This window comes from Gossypium raimondii, chromosome 8, assembly GCF_025698545.1.
Source record: "Gossypium raimondii isolate GPD5lz chromosome 8, ASM2569854v1, whole genome shotgun sequence".
In the NCBI taxonomy this organism is placed as follows: Eukaryota; Viridiplantae; Streptophyta; class Magnoliopsida; order Malvales; family Malvaceae; genus Gossypium; species Gossypium raimondii.
Genome location: NC_068572.1, coordinates 13,222,850 through 13,229,001, shown reverse-complemented (window position 1 = coordinate 13,229,001; position 6,152 = coordinate 13,222,850). Strand labels below are relative to the sequence as shown.

The 6,152-nt window shown below is 28.7% G+C and overlaps 1 long non-coding RNA gene across 9 annotated transcripts; it reads right to left on the bottom strand.

The window, feature by feature from the left end:
* Window positions 1–379: 379 nt before the first annotated feature.
* LOC105790859 (uncharacterized) lies at window positions 380–4,169 on the bottom strand. 9 transcript variants are annotated; one of them, XR_008198728.1, is made up of 5 exons: window positions 3,878–4,132; window positions 3,580–3,739; window positions 3,268–3,301; window positions 1,610–2,611; window positions 380–741 (listed from the first exon to the last, which is right to left on the bottom strand). It is a non-coding gene; the product is annotated as an uncharacterized LOC105790859 (long non-coding RNA). The 9 variants fall into 9 exon arrangements; XR_008198724.1 differs by having other exon boundaries at window positions 1,610–3,344; window positions 3,878–4,159; XR_008198723.1 differs by having other exon boundaries at window positions 1,610–3,301; window positions 3,878–4,157.
* Between the last annotated feature and the right edge of the window lie 1,983 nt (window positions 4,170–6,152).

Sequence of the window (6,152 nt, the reverse complement as noted above, 5' to 3'; positions counted from 1 at the left end):
ACAACGATGCTAAAGACCATGACCTTTAGCGGCACTTTTCCTACAAACGCCACTAAAGACCATGACCTTTAGCGGCGCTTTTCTCACAAACGCCGCTAAAGACCATGACCTTTAGCGGCGCTTTTTATCACAAATGCCGCTATAGAACAAACCTTTAGCGACGCTTCTCGCAAAAATGCCGCTAGAAACATATCATGCAAAAAATTTATTTTAATCAAATAATATTTATTTTTATGATAAATATTATATTATGTTTTATTTTTTAAATTTGAACTTTAAATATACTTTTAAGGATAAATAAAAAAATATTGTTTAAATTAAATTTTCTTTGAAAATGATTAAAGAAGGCAAATAAAGGAAGCTTAAATAATAATAAAAATTAATAAAAGTGAGAAAACGTAAATAATTAATAAAAATTAAAAATTACAAACCTCGAATATTTTGGTAAAATCAACACCAATGCAATGCAAGCCATTGTTGAGTCTAATACAAGTGAAGAAACTAAGATCCTAAGAAGAGAATCCTATTTTACTAACAGCAGTAAAATATCCATACTTGGTCCAGTATTTATATTGAAAAATCAGATCAGAAGAAGCAATCTCTTTGCAAACCATTTCAATTCCTAGTAAGGCCTTCGAAAGTAGTTGATGAAAGCCGGCATACACATCCGATCAATCAGCTTTTAGTTTCAGAATTTCCTTAGCGGTCCTTAAACGAAAATAGGGCATAGGGCATGTGTTCCTACATAAGCATGGAAAAATCCAACTCAGTTCAAAGACAAATAACTAGATATCGTGTTTCAAACGAATGAATGTGCATGTGAGAGTATCTCCAATATGTACTTCTACCTTTTGTCATATATTTAGGAAGATAGACAACAGATTTTACATCCCAACAACTAGTGCCCTGAGTACTACTAGAGTTTAATCACAGAAAATCAAAATAAAACATGAACTACAAGGATAAAAAATTGTTCCATGGACTTACCTGCTCAAAACAAAGATTTAGTTCATGGCACATGCTTGTTTTAATTTATTTTTAATTTTTTTAGGACACATGATAGCATTTCAACGCTGTAAAAACTCCACCAGCAACTGACTAAATATTTTCTCAAAATATATTTATAGGACTCAAACTCAAAATATTATAGTTTTTAATAACTCTAGTATTACCATATTTAATTATTATATCAATTTCATTCATGTCGTGCATGTATATAATCTAATATATATATACACGTAGGTATGTATGAATGATAAATGGGATTGTATCACGAAAGTCTTGCATAAAAAGAAGTCAAAATGATTTCATTTTAGGGAAATGATAATGAGAGGGAAACTTGTGATTTTATTCACCTTTTTTGGTGTGAGAACCTCTACTTCATTACTACCATTATCATACCCAAGTGTGGGAAATAGAAAAAGAAAATATGGTTGTCTAAAAAATTCAAATATTAACTTATTAGATTGTCTTAAATTAATAAAATTAATTTGTGATTTTCAAGAAAAAAACATTTTTTTAGGATAAGGAAAAAAATTATAAATATAAAAATTCTAAAATAATAAAAATAAATAAATTAAGTTCCGAATCTGGAAAGGGAAGACTTTACCTTGGCCTACGGCTTCTAAGAGAACATTCACAGATTCCTCACCAGTCCACCACCTATCGAAATCAACCACAAGTCGTGCGGTCCCTAAATTTTCTGGCAGTATGGGAAAGAAGGGAAGTTGGTTTTCTGCAATTAAAAAAATTTTCTTTGCTGCTCATAGCAATTTGGTGTGACGTTGTTTTATCCCTAGATTTGCTGCTTATAGCAATTCGATTCATACTTTAAACTTTACTATGTATATTTGTAAAGTTGATAATCACATTCATTCATACTTTGCTGCTCATAGCAAGCACCTGCTACAAGACACCTTAATGAGGAATAAATCAAGGAAAATATAACAAAGGTATCCACTTACGATTCTTCTAAATCAATAACTTTAATAGCAACTTACTTGTTCAATTCCTTGTCAAACCTGAAAATCAGGAAAGGCATCAGCTATTCATCTCATTTTCATTAATCATGATTCACGATTTAAAAAGCCGAAGCATATGCAACATGATTACAGGTAAGAAATGGGCATATAGATGTGTTGCAGTACAATTAGAAGTAATATTGCTGAGTACAAGGGCTAAATAAATCATTGAACATTCCAATTGGCTAAGTAGATTTTACACCAAAGGAAGGTAAACCATTGCAATCACAATTCACAAGTAAAACATAGACAACAACAAAAAAAAATTCCAATTTTTGCTATTAAAATTCCAGACAATTTCTTTACATGATAAACAAGAATGCTAAATCAAAACATACCATCTATGATAAGTTAAAATGTTAAAAGAATTATTAACACTAAAACAAATAGATATTCAGATGAATCACGTGTTACGAGACCTAATTCCTCACAAAGTTAACATAAGTTTTATCACTTAAAAACGTTGTAAAAAAACCACCAAGAGCAGCACACACTTGTTGCAGTTCAGCAGCTTTCATTAGAAGCATTAAATCCCCATACGAATGAGATGTTTGTACAACATTGAGAGCACTTGCCATAGCTTGACCAGTCTACCGACAAACATACAACTTAATCAATAATCTAGAAAACCCGACACTACATATTTTAAATCGTCTAATAAAATTATTAATTTTTCAGTATTATTAAAGTAGAAACCATTTTAAATGTAGAAGTAAATGGTTTCAACTATAATTCAGACAGAAATTCAAACTTTCAGAGAAGACATGAGAAAACAAAATGACAAAAGAAAAAAATAAGAGAGTCAAAATTCCCAAGAAAGAAACCTAAAATTTTCTCTTGAGTACCCCTAAATTCCATTCTTTTATTATTAAAGTTGAATACCCAGTATGAAAAAAAAATAAAAGAAAATGACAAGAAATATTTTGAGGAATCTTTATTTTTCATCAGTAAAATTCAACATCCAAAAAAACCAGATTTGTTAATAAACCAAGCACATACAAAGAAACAGAACACAGCACAGTTCTGGAAATCTAAGAACTAAGGGAGAATCAACTTTCCTTTAAAAAGAAAACCAACCTTTCCAGCTTAAAACAATAAGTAGAAACAAAACAGAAGCAATTGAAAGGCTATCCATTTTGAATTAAGAGATCTACAAACCAGTCTATTATTTTGTTGGTTAAATTATAAAAGAGTCTACAAACCAATCTACAAACTAGTCTACAATCCAATTTAAGCAAAATTTCACCTTTATTTGGAGTTCGGATCCGAACTTCAACATGCTGTAAAAAGCACAAAAATTCACAGCGTTATAAAATCAAGTCCCTGCCCATTATTTTTTCAAGTTTATGTCAAGCAGATCCATATAAAAAATTTAAACACTTCACTATAAAGTATCAACCTCTCCGTCTCAGCAAAACAGTACAAAATTATATTAAGAAAATAGTACAAAAAAAGAAAAAGAAAAGCAAAATAAATCATGCATAAGATTTTCAGCAACAGATTATGTAGATAAACAGTACAAAAAAAGAAAAAGAAAAGCAAAACAGTAGATTTTTACCTTCAAAGCAGCAGTGCCTCCGCCATAGCTGTTATATTGTAAAGCATGCATAAGATTTTCAGCCATTTGTCTCACTAAAAGAGATCAAATCGAAGCTTTATTTTAAAGGAAAAATGAAGTTCAGAGGTGGAATTTGTATTATGTAGTTGAACCCGAGGACCTGTGACGATTCACAGGATTTGCATACAGATAAGCATCCATAGTGCAGTTCAGATTCAACTAAATTGAACAAAGTTTTAAGAAATTTCAGACCCTAAAAAGCGAAAGTAAGAAGGGGAAAAAAAGGATAGATGAGTACCGATTCTTCTTTTTTTTTAGTAGATATCGAAGTCATCAAAATTGTCGGAAGCGACGACGCCTTCGCCGAAGATCTCCGGTGTGTCAACATCGTCGACTTCCATGGCTGAACCTTGGTCATCTGGGTCCGTCACAAATTCCATCGGCATCGGCCTCATCTTTCCCCCTTTTCTTTAGGCTTCTAGGGATTTCTTTTGTTGGTTTAATATTAATTATTTTTGTTGAAATATCAAGCTGAGGTTATATAGGGTCAAACAAGTCGGTATAATTCATTATGGATTTTGTGGCGTTTTTAGCATAAATGCCACTAAAAATTTAAATCCATGTAATAAAATAGTAGCGTTTTGAAAAATTTTAACACATATTTGGTACAAAGAAACTTTCAGGCAGAACTTGGGCTAGACTTTGATTGGGCAATGGTAAGCCGATTCGCTTCTGCCGCTATTGATTACCTTTTGTGGCGTTTTTCTAATAAACGCCGCAAAAAATTATTTTATTTCCGTTTTACTATGCTGAAAATTTTTTATTTTATTTTTTATAAATTTATTTATTTTTGCTGCGTTTTTTATAAAAACGACACTATTGCTTATCTAAAAATTATTTCATTTTGAACCAAATGACACCGTTTTGTTATGCTAAAAATTTTTATTTTGTTTTTATAAATTAATTTTTATAAAAATAAAAACCAAGTACTCTCAAAATAAATATTGTATATTTTAATAAGAAAACAAATAATAAAATGGTTGTAATTAATTATTAAGTTAGAATTATTCAAATTAAATAATTACCTATATATCCATATCATTTTATTTCATTTTTATTTTGTATTTTTTCTTATAATTTGGTCCTCTCCAAAATAAATAATTATACCTAAATATCCATATCAATCTATTACTTTTTTAACTTATTTATTAATTCTATTTAAACTAATATTTAAATATATCAAGTGGTTTAGATTAATTTTTTAAATATAAAACATTAATTAATTGTATAAAATTTTATCATTTAACAAATCTCAAGTAAACCTTAACCTTAAACCCTAAATTAACCATTCAATACATATAAAGTCTATCTATTATATATCTCTTAAATAATTTAAACTATATACTCATAATTTCAATATATTTGATTTAAATTTCCATTTTATTTTACGTTTTATATGTATTATGGCTATAAGTTTATTGAATTATATGTATATATTACCCTTTTAAAAATTATAATGTATCATTATTTTGAAATTCAATATATATTGCTATTATTTCGATTTATCACACTTTTTTATATTTTAGGTAAATTCAACATGATTTGTATATTTTATTTGATATCCCTATTTTGTAATATATTTTGAAATTCACTTTACATATTTATATGTCTTAAAGATTTATATGAAAATGTTTTTATACAATACTATTTTATATATACATATATAATTTGTAATAAATTATTTTTATTCTATATATTATTGATTTCATATTATTTTATCTATTACCTTTAAATTCTCTCTTAAATAGGTTTATGTATTTTCTTTCAATTCATTTATTATTTATCATTCATTAGTGTATGTTTTATTTACAAATTGTCGCTCCATGTTGTATATTATCATTTATCGCATTCTATTCGCTTAAAAGGCTATGTTCGATATCATTCAAGCATCAAAATCATTTTATTCAAAAATTTTCAAAATTGAGATAATACTCGTATTTAGGATTTTCAAGGAAATTGGGCCCTAACGTATTGGGTTCCAATTTTCTTTGTTAAATCTAACGATTGAGAGTTGCTCATTAATCAAAAAAATAAAATGAAAAGCTTGTTGTCGGGAATTTAATATGTTGTATCCTAACGTATTGGATGTGACGTATTGATTTCTCGAGACAAATATTTTTTAAAAAAATGATAACAAAGGAAATATTCCAAGTTTAGGATTTTGAGAAATTGTGCCCTAACGTATTGGGCCGCGATTTCTTAAATCTTAAATAAATGAATATTCTTTTAAATTTTTATTATAAGAGTATTTTGGACTAAACCATTTTTGAGGAAATAGAATGTCGTGCCCTAACGCATTGGGTGTGACATTTTCTTTCTCTGAAATGATAAGAGTCTTAATAAGTAACGTTTTTGTAGTTTTTATTAAGGATCATATTTTAAGTTTTCAACATTAAGACACTAATTAATTAACTAGGTACCAATTTTGGGCGTTACGAGGGTGCTAATCCTTCCTCGTACGTAACCGACTCCCGAATCCATTTTTCTAAAACTCGTAGACCAAAGCTATTGTT